At 44.6% G+C, this 9,212-nt stretch overlaps 1 pseudogene; it reads right to left on the bottom strand.

Annotated features, from left to right (window-relative positions):
* Positions 1–8,788: 8,788 nt before the first annotated feature.
* LOC112550448 lies at positions 8,789–8,981 on the bottom strand (annotated as a pseudogene).
* Between the last annotated feature and the right edge of the window lie 231 nt (positions 8,982–9,212).

Here is a 9,212-nt window from a genome sequence, read left to right as displayed (position 1 = left end):
TGGGGGGCTCTGCCACGAGCCCCCCTGACCCCTCTCCCAGCCCCGTCCATTGCTGCCCCACCTGCCTCAGCTCATGGTCTTGTAAAAACCCAAAACTCCAACTCACTGGCTGCTGCAGCAGCCTCAGGGCTTCTGGGGGCTTGTAGAAGAGCCCTCCCATGCAGTGTGGGCAGTGGGGGCAGCAGGGATCACCTCCCCCCCTGCTGGGCAGGATCCACTGAGTCTGGGGTTTTTTTAAAGGGCCGGGATGGGGGCAGGTGGGGCAGCCATGGGTGGGGCTGGAACAGTAGGCAGGGGACTTCATGGCAGAGCCCCCGCACATGACGTTGGGCAGTGGAGGGCAGCAGGGATTGCCCCCTGCCAGGCAGGAGCCGTGAATAGGGGCTTTTTTTTTTTTTTTCAAAGAGCCAGGCGCTGGGGTGCATGGGGCAGCCACTGAGAGCACACAGAGGATGGGGCCTGTGTGATTTGGAAATTTGGCTGATTTGGCAGAAGCTGAGTCTCTGAATCAGATTTGGCTGAATCTATTCAGGACAGTGATTTGAATCACCGAATCAAATCACTGCCCCCCAAATCACCCGAATCCAAATCTGAAGCAAATACTAGCCACTTCACACAGGCCTATTACTTATACCAGTAAAAGTGTAATGTCTGTACCTGGCCTATGTATTGCTTGTTTTGTTTTGTTTTTCTGAAAAGGTCAGAGATTTAAAATAGTCAATAATTTAGAGGAAAAGCAAAGAGATAAAATGCTTAGAGCCTCCCTCTGGTACTTGGAAATGAACTGAAAAGCTTTGCAGTGGCAAGAAGTAAGAACAGCAAGAATTATTTAAACAGGCCAAAGTCTGGGAAATTCAGAGCTATGACTCAGTGTCCTTGTGTTACCTTGTTATGCCTGGAAATCACAGATGTCTCCCAGGAGCTTGTGATCTCATCCCTTCAGTGTCCCCTCTCGATTTCAGTATCTCCAGAAATGCTCAACACTTTTCCTCACAGCACATGGAACCCTGTCACCTTAGTCTTCAGTATGACAATCAAATAGCTGCTTTGTGGAGGAAGAATGGGACCAATGCAGAAAGCAGGGTAAATTCAAATACCAGCTTACTGCATGACCTCAGTCAAAGTGTTTGGAGATAGAGTCTGACTTTACTGTTTGCTCTCCAATAAGGTTAACATGCCACAGCACTGCCCTAAAAGAAGATTGATCACTACTCAGATACTCACAGTTCATCTACTTCTCCAGTTGATGCAAATGGGGCAGACGCACAAGTTCCTCTCTCCCCTCACCCACCCCTACTTCCCACTCCTTTGCTCACTGACGTGAAGATGGAGCGAGTAACCCCCACCCCCCCAGTCTGTGATTTGGATTAAGCAACTGACTGCAAGGTGCCTTAATCCCCTGGGCAATTATGTAAGGGCTGTAATAAGGGCAATTATCTAAGGGCCTTACTCTACTTTACCCTACCTGCGCCTCAGGTCCCCACGTGTTAGATGAGAATGACAGTACTTAACACATCCCTCCCACACATAGAACCTGTGAAGGTTACATTCATCAGTGGGAGATCTTCAAACCAGGGATTTGGAGTATGGACAAATGAACCAGTTCCAGTGAGTTAAAAGAGGGCAGGGACTTAGCATGACTTGGCTGTTCTACAATCTCCATCTAGGTGCACAAGTGTAACAGGGAGGAATACAGCTGATGGGCCTGCTGAGTACAAGTGGCTGAGATAAGGGCTGTCAGCAGAAGATTAGGATTGAGCAGCTCATTAGCCTTAGGGGTAAACACCTGCAGGAACCTGCAACTCACTGGAGGCCGGTAAGGTGGCATACCAGGGATAGATGAGAAGGAACACCAGGAGGCAGGGTGTCTGACTGGAGAAGCTGAGCTCTCCAAAGGGACAACCTGCTCAGAGAGCCACACTGGAACCCTCCAAGCAGAGCAGTGAGAACTCAAGAGGAAAAAGTCTTGTGTTTATCTGGGAGGGTGGGGAGAAAAGTTGTGGATAATGTCTTTCATGAGAATGATAGTTTGTTCTTTTTTACATTTGTTTACCAAAGCCAGGGGTGTCTGAGTTAAGATAATAATTTGCCTTCTCTTTATATTAGTTTACTCTGAGTGGAAATGGGTTTTGCTAAAAAGACATTTTTCTTTCTTTCAGGAAACTTCTCCACCTGGAGCAGGGAGGTTTTGGTTAAGTAGATAGTCTGTATTTATATTAAACCTAAACCGGTGGATAGAAAGTGATTAGCAGGGGGGGAGGAGGTTATCACAGGGTGCCAGAGAGGCACATCAGGAAGCCCCACCAGGGAAAGTGACAAGAGATGGAGTTAATTTTACATGAGCCTGAGAGGGAAGGCAGTAAGGAGAGGATGAAATTGGGGGCAGGGAAAGGGAGACCAGTACTCACACCCTGGGGAGGGTAGCCTTTAGTAGGTTACAGGACAGTAGGGTCAATCCCCTGTTGGAGAGAGAGCAGAGGTGGCCTGACGTGGAAAAGGCCAACACAGGCTGGACTGAGAAGCTGAGGTCACCTGATAGTGGGACGAAGGTGGGTGAACCCAGCTAGATAAAAGGAGCCAAGGCCAGGAAGGCTGAGGCTCCTACCAAGACACTGAGGCCTGAAGGGCCAAACAGTGAATAGAAGAAGTTGTTCTACTAAGATAAAGACTGGTGACATCTGCGAGGCATGGATGTGGCTGTAGGGGAGGTTGGAAACCACAAATATAGCTCCTATGTCCAGAGCCATCAATAGGGAATGGTCTGGCCCTGCATGAAGAAGGCTCTGGCCTTGGGCAGCCTCCTGTTTCTCAGACAACATCAAGGCATGGCAGAAAAGCAAGAAGGAGGAGCTTAAGCAATAGGAAAGAAAGACACCAGGGTCAGGAGATCAAAAGAGGGTGTTACCATGCCACTTGACCTCGAGTTGTCACACCAAGCTTAGAAAAACTAGTGAAGGAAAACTAGACTGCAGCCATATAGCTCTCTGTGGTAGAGGGCTCCTCTGTTTAGCCTTCACTTTCTGTTGGGTACAAGTTAAGACAGGCATTGAGTGCCTCTGACTTGCCATGACAGAAGTCGGATAGCCTTGATTTAAGAGTGGCTGGGAACCACAGGTCCCCAGGCCACAGACCACATGGGCTGCCTGCTGTGTCATGCTGTGATGTCACACTTTAGGTATATAGGGCACATCCCCACAAGCAGGATCATGCATTCCCTGGCAGTGACTATTTGTCCCTGAGGAACACTGAAGCTATTTGTCCCTGGGGAACACCCTTGCACGCGCTCTCTGGCAAGTTGCCCCGGGTGGGGTAGGGGAAGCTGGGGTCAGCACCTGGGCAGCTGGGGCCAGCTTGGGGCCAGCGTGGCTCTGGCCAGCCATTTTGGGTGGCACAAGCTGCCGCCATGTGTGCCACCCTGCTTTTTATGGCATGGGGTTTTTTTGACACTGGGGACTCCTGGTGTTGGAAAAATCCACTGTGCTGCAAATTAGCAGTGCAGTGAACACGTGCATGTGTGGTGCATGTGGTCCGTGATACCACAAATGGGTCTGCGGCACCGCAAACTGCACGTGCGTGCTTGTGGGCATGCACCCATATGGTCTAGAAAGCCACCGAGGAAAGGTTCAACAGCTCCTACATGTTGAACTTGGCTGTCTAGGTGTTTAAATGACCAAATTCTCTTTTTAAACCTAGCTGCAAGCTCTTAGACACGTGTGATCCTGTGATCCATATTTCATTCCCCAATATCAAAATTAATCCTTATGCAGTTCTGTGACAGGCATTTTTCATTTGTACTCATCCTCTAGGTTACAGTGTCCTCACTGCTTGCCGTTACTGACTAGCACTTCTTGGTTTCAATTTCCACTGCATGAAATATAAATGGGACAGCAAATAAAAAATCATCTTAGGTCAACAAAGCAGCAAGCAGCATCAAAATATTTGATAAGATTGCATGAAACCAATGGAACAGAACAACTCACATGAACTTCGCCTTTACCTGTTTTTAGGCAGACAAGGTTATTTGGGTAAATCCAATATCTTTTATTAGACCAACTGTTTTTAAGCATTTAATGTAATAACCTCTAAGTGACTGGCTTAACATACATAAAGCACATATCTGATAAATAGGCAAGTTACTAACTCCCAGAGGCAAGTCCGCTTGATTCAGAAACATCTCAATATTTGTGCATGTGCAGGCATTACAGAAAAAGCTATTGAGGGTCAGACTCTGCCATGTTTTTCACTGGCATCAGCTGGCATGACTAGTTCCACTTACATTATTGGGACCAGTTGAGAAATCATGCACTATGTTGAGAACTGATATCTGATCCTATGAAATTAATCCACCGAAGTATGAATAACTGGACTGTCATGTTAAAAATGATAGATAATCATTGCGAAATACTGTCCTTTTGGGGGAAGCAAACACACTAGATGCTGTGATTTAGTAGTTAGAATTTCTATAGAAAAGCTCCCCTTAAGTCCCAAAGGGAGTGCATGCCGAGTATGTAAAAGCTGCCGTGAAAAGTAACTCCGTTTCTTCTTATTCATTCTTATTTTTCCCTTTGCTGTCCCTGTTACTTCAGGTTTGCTTGTGCATCAATAGAAAAACGTTTCCCATGTGAAGATCTGAAATGTTCAGTGACACCAGTTGTTGGATCTGAAACCTACATTCCAGCCAGCTCCCTGTGCTCCAAATTGCCTTAAAAACATACAGCTCCAGAAAGGAATAGCATCACATTGTGGGCCGCTGTAGAATATTAACCTAGCTGCAGCATGTTTCTATATAATTGGCCTACCAAAAAATGCTTGAGGTGTTTGAGATTGCAATTAAGGCTATGAGAGTCTAGAAAAAATCCCCTTTGTTGTTGTTATTCTTTATTTAAAAGGAATCCAAACCTTCTTTCAGCTGAAACTTGTGGGCCTAATTAGAGTATAATTAAAGATACATACTACTAGGCTCACTTGGTTGGATTCCAGCTCAGTAGACACATTTTAAGTGGCATATTTAAAAATTAATATTCTTCTATCATTCCCTACGTCTTTTGCTATCCCCCCACCCACCCTCCTCAATTTCCCAAGCAGTCAGAACATCTCCTGTTCAGCAAATGTGTTTAGTTCAAATAAAAATAATTGCCTGCCTTTGCCCTCAACTTCACAACTTGCAGATTCCCACCCTAATTTGGCTTTAACAAACTGATTCATTTAGAGGAAATAATAGCCCTTTCCATTATTTGTACCAACCTATAGCTCATGATCAGATGTACTCAGATGCTGTGATGATAGGTAATTGTACTACAGAGGCCAAACTAAAGGTGATGGTTAAAAAATAGGTAGTTGGCTAGGCAGATAGATGGACTTAAACAGCTGGTAAGTAACTAGAATGGGTCAGCTGGGGAGACTGGAATGAAAACATAAACCATATATGTACAGGTAAAATGATCATGGACCAGACTTTGAAACTTGCTCTGCTACCATTTAGGCACCTAAAGAAGAAGCAGATTTTCAAAAGTACTCATCCGCTGCTTGCTCTTGAAGTTGATGAAGTAAGAGAAAGGGGGAGATAGATGGGGATCCTAGCAAGTATTGTGATAAAGCTGAAAACACCCAGTTCCCAGTGGGCTGAAGCTACTCTAACTCAACTGGGCTACATGTCCCACCACAAAACATGGGCACATGAGCAGTAAACTTCAGTCACTCTTCATGTGATAGTCATGATCCTGAGCTCCTGGAAACTGCAGGTCATGGACAGCTCTGCCTATACATCAAAGGCAGGAGTCACAACATAGCTAGACATTAGGGTTGTGTGAAACGGCACTGTTCTGTTCCAACTTCTGTTTCAAGGTCTGGACAGAACAGTGTTTTGTATCAAATATAATTTTGAGTCAAAACAGCCTCACTGCTTCGATTTGTTGAAACAGTGAGGCTGTTTTGACCCTGTTTCAACCGTTTTGCTTCATCATGGGGCTGGGGCCAGGGGTGGGAAGTCAGCCCAGCTGGGCTACCTTGCCATCCCCCACACTAGACCACACAGGGGGCGGGAAGGCAGCCCAGTTGGGCTGCTTCCCCACCTCCCGCGTGATCTAGCATGGGGACAACCCAGCTGGGCTGCTTTCCCATCCCCTGTGTGATCTAGCATGGGGGATAGAGAGGCAGCCCAACTGGGCTGCCTCCCTACCCCCCTGCCAGCTCTTGTGCCGGGGATAGGAAGTCAGCCCAGCCGGCCTGACTTCCCATCCCTAGTGTCATGGTCAAAACATTTCAACTAGCCTCATTTTGTTTCGAGGCTATTTTGATGGCCTTTGTTTCATTTCAATTTTGCTGTTTTGACCTTGAAATGAGTCAAAACAGTGTCAAAATGAAACGGCTGTCAAAATTTTGCACAGCCCTACTAGACTTGCCTGAAATACTGAAACGATTGGCAAAAAACCATTGGCTGAAACACTGAGACCCCCAGCTATAGGGAAAAAAACACTTTTCTCTACCTCTCTTCTAATTAGAGCTCCCCACAATCCACAATGAGAAGCACAGTGGCTTGTCACTACGTACCTAAACAGTACTTGCCTGGAAGTTGATGTCCATGTAGAGGCATTTCAAAGACATTTTTTCATAATAAATTGAATTAAAATACACACCAAGAGGTACATTTCACAACTTACTTAAATTAACAAAACCCAAAGCTATACTGAATTTAATTGTAGTTAGTCACTTCTGTTGTTCATATTTTCCTACATGCTGGAAACAGATATTAATTTAATATTTGCTCTATATATTTTCATTAATATGGGGCATGATTGTGCCCTCATTGTGTGATTATTTGGGTTTAAGACACCCAGCAGAATTTTAGTATTGTTTTTCTTCTTAATCAGACCTTTCTCAAATCCTGTTGTCACAGCAACAGTGAACATAAGTAGTTGGCACAGTCCTTTCCTCCACACCTTCTGTGCCATTCAGATTGCAGATTGAATCTAATAACCCAGTTTAATAACCTGCCTGAACCCAAAATGCAAGGTTTGCTAATAATGTGACATTTTCTTATTCAGTATGTTCAGAATGGCCCTTGTACACTGCTTTCCTGGGGACTCAAGTTCTGGTTTTTTGTTCCTTAAACAAACATTAGGCAATTTGTTTTTCCTTCCTTTAATTTTAAGGTACTGCGCATTGTAAGTTCAGATCATTTACCAAGCCTGTTAGAAAGGTTCTTCAGGCTGGAAATTTCAAAACTGCTCTTTGGTTCCTACAATGAAATGGTTGGGTTTTCTCCATTAGATTATACAATGGTGATTTGTGCCTTTGTGTGTTTCAGAAGGAAAAGTTATTCAGTTTATAAATCAATGGTGCACATGTAAATTCACTTTATGCACCAGTGAATTCCTGTAGCTTTTCCCCCTCAACACATCAAAGGTAACAGCACTGCAGCCCCATTAACAAAGAAGAACCATTCCAAGGTGACCCTCCTGCTTGATGGTGCCAACATATGTTGTATCAAGAAGTCGCTTTTAAAAAGAGATCTGATCCAATAGCTGCATGAAGGCAAAGAACTTAGCTGTACACTGACATACAAAATTGCCATGCTAGACACAGATGGCTTATTCCATGCTGTTTTCCAAGCATTATGGTAATGATGTTGCAGATAATGTTGGGAAAGCAACGTTAAGTATAAACCTCTAATTGGAGTTACTTATTACTTTCACGGAATTGTTTTCTTTTTCCCCAAGGATGAAAATTGGCATACAATAAACCAAATTCTTTTCTCACTTGCACTACTGTCAATCTAAAGTAAATCATTTGTTGGATTTATGCTGGTATTGCCAAGAGCAGGATATTTCTTAAGATAGCCTGCAACACTACTTTGTCACCAAATTTGAACATCTCTTGATGTCGAACTCTTTTGATTTGTGGGATTTCATCAGGGGAATAACCTAGAGGATCTCTTGTGAGTTCATTCAAATCAGTGCCTTTGCTAATTTGAGGGGAATTCATTTAAAGATAATGGGAGAGTTGATAGAGGCAGCTCCTCAACTGATAACTGCTCTGATGTAATGTACTGATGTAAATGGAGATATGCCACTTTATACTAGTACTGACACCCCTCCCTGTTTTCTGGAACACCATGGCATATCCAATACAATATTTCAGATGTAGGAGTTACTGCTGTTAATAATATATAGTTATACCACAATATATATATATTATGATAACATATGCCATATTTACTCAATTTCAGAACAAGGGTTTTTTTTTTCCCCAATTGGCATGTAGAAAAGAGCTCCTCATCTTATAATGGCATACAAAGAAATCTCATTAAATACACTGTCTATCATTAAAATGCTTCCAAAAGCACCATGTGCTCAGCAATGGAGTCCCACTATGAAGTTGATTTAAATGCAGCCAACACTAAGCATTACTATAAAACACATAGGTGCTGCAATAGCAGGCCAGCATTCAGAGAAGCCAGAGAAAGCTTCCCTGGTGCCAAAAATGCTGATAGGATCCTACTTTTTATACCAAAAAAAAATGGCTTTGAGGGCCAAACAAGTTCTGAATTCTATTGGGCAAAGCCCGATAGTCAAGTTCCAAATTTTGACTAAGCGGAGCTCAATCATTTAAGTCTACATGGCTCTACCACTGGGCAAGCATCCTCCTTCACAGACCTATCAGTGTGGGGCTTCAGATAGCCCCCAACTCTCTGGCAGGCATCCTACAAGCAACCCCAGGGTCCAGAGACCCTGGGATTCAGATGCCTCCTACTTTCACTTGCTTCTAGTCAAAAGACTGAGGATAAAGCCTAGGGGAAGAAAGGAAACAGTGCCCCACTGCCACAAAACTATGCAAAAGTGTACAGTCCAGTTCCCTGAATTTGGGGAAACTCACAGGGGTCAGCCAGCCCAGAATACAAGGGACAGACCTCACCCTGGGTATCTCCTCTGCCACGTAAAACCACCTTGGTGATTGTGGTATCTCCCCTGCCAGGAAAGGTTAGTGTAACCCACCTGAAGAAGACATATGCTAGTGCCCATTAAGCACAGTCCCCCATACCGCTGACTCTTTTTCAAGTCAAAATACTGCACACCCGTGCAGAATCCCCCTGTCATGCCCTCTCTCAGCCTGGCACATATGGCTAGTATGGCCCCACCCTCCACAGTGATGCCACAGCTCAGTGCTGCCGAGTATGTTCGCATACTCCACATACCCCACAAAAAGGATCCATG

Source organism: Alligator sinensis, unplaced genomic scaffold, assembly GCF_000455745.1.
Source record: "Alligator sinensis unplaced genomic scaffold, ASM45574v1 scaffold207_1, whole genome shotgun sequence".
NCBI classification, from domain to species: Eukaryota; Metazoa; Chordata; order Crocodylia; family Alligatoridae; genus Alligator; species Alligator sinensis.
Note: the sequence above shows the minus strand (reverse complement) of the source record. Positions and strands in the feature narration are given on the sequence as shown.